The sequence below is a fragment of the Anomaloglossus baeobatrachus genome, chromosome 4 (assembly GCF_048569485.1).
Source record: "Anomaloglossus baeobatrachus isolate aAnoBae1 chromosome 4, aAnoBae1.hap1, whole genome shotgun sequence".
In the NCBI taxonomy this organism is placed as follows: domain Eukaryota; kingdom Metazoa; phylum Chordata; class Amphibia; order Anura; family Aromobatidae; genus Anomaloglossus; species Anomaloglossus baeobatrachus.
Genome location: NC_134356.1, coordinates 326,745,043 through 326,746,550, shown reverse-complemented (window position 1 = coordinate 326,746,550; position 1,508 = coordinate 326,745,043). Strand labels below are relative to the sequence as shown.

Below are 1,508 nucleotides of genomic sequence, written 5' to 3'. Positions count from 1 at the left end.
CCAGTGCTTTTTAGGGTACATTCACATGACTGTCCAGTTTTGTGTGGTCTGTAAAAAACGGTCCTGTTTTTCCACGTATGCATCCGTGTGACATCTGTGTGACAACCACATCCATTCCATTCCATATACGGTCCCATCCGTGTGCCTTCCGGTTTTTTTACGGACCGCAAAAAAAAAAAGGAGGGCTACATACAGTCAAAAATTAGAAATATAGATGGATAGCCAGATAGATAAGAAAAAAATATATCCGGCACACCACTATGCAAAAGAGGAATCTTGGAATTGGTTTGAAAAAAACATGGATTTATTGTGTATGTACAGGAAAGTCCGTCCAACGTTTCGATCCAAAAGGATCTTTCACAGGGACAATGGGACTAGTGTGAAAAAAACAACAAAAAACATACATAGAATTAAAAAACAGAAACAAAATGTCATCAGTGGTACACTGTAATGATTATATTACAGACATCATGAAAACAGCAGATACTGCAGTGACAAAAATAACAATATGTATATGTAAATCCATAGATTTCATAGGCACCAACTGATGAAGCATGTAGATCTCCATTAAGACATAAAATAAATAACAATCTGTTGAAACATGAAAGAATTCGTTAGAAAAGTGACCATACATAAAAATTAAGACACGTACCCTGAGGTATACAAGGGTTGTCAACTCCTATCAGTGCAGGAGGCCATCAAAGTGTACCAGAAGGATGCAAAAGCGGTCTATGAAAAAGGTAGATGAGGAAATGAGATGATGGTTTGAATAAAAAAAGGTCTGATTACGCAAGTCAAATAGGAGAGAGGGGACATACCTTAGTGTTTCTATAAAGTGATATAGTGCTAAGGGAGTGTCCAACAAGAACGTGCCGTGGTCTTGTGTATAGACGGGAAAAATCCTAAAGGGGATACATAGGAAAAAAGAGAGAGAGAAGTGAGGGGTAATCTTATGGTCCTACTTATAAAAACAGTTCTTTTTTACAGAGGTCTTTAGTATGAAAGTGTAATGGGGCATATAAGTATCAACCTACCGGATCAATGGAACCAAAAATGTTAGTTACACAATGTCGGATGGGGAAACCGATCATGCCACTGACTGGGTCACATTAATGTAATTCCTTTATATAACGTGATCTGTATAGGCAATAAAATGTACAATGTGAGTAACAAAGGAGGAAGAAAGAAGCAGAAGAGAACAAGGTAAGAGGGTGAACGTACCGGAGAAGGGGGAACTTTTCTAACGAATACGAGGGTATACAATCATTCAGCAAGGGTGAGACAATTTAACCCTGGAGACCAAGTATTAGTACTGATCCCCACAGTGGAGAGCAAGTTTCTGGACAAATGGCAGGGGCCATATGAAATAATAGAAAAACTTGGGGAGGTGAACTATAAGGTCCATCAGCCCGAAAGACAGAATCCCCACCAAGCATACCATGTCAACTTGATCAAGTTGTGGCAAGATAGAGAGCCAGTTGAAACTACGTGTCTTCTTGAGGCAGAGA

At 39.1% G+C, this 1,508-nt stretch overlaps 1 long non-coding RNA gene across 1 annotated transcript; it reads right to left on the bottom strand.

Annotated features, from left to right (window-relative positions):
* Positions 1–650: 650 nt before the first annotated feature.
* Positions 651–1,104, bottom strand: LOC142301503 (uncharacterized). The gene is made up of 3 exons (XR_012752819.1): positions 1,035–1,104; positions 819–902; positions 651–729 (listed from the first exon to the last, which is right to left on the bottom strand). It is a non-coding gene; the product is annotated as an uncharacterized LOC142301503 (long non-coding RNA).
* Positions 1,105–1,508: the final 404 nt, after the last annotated feature.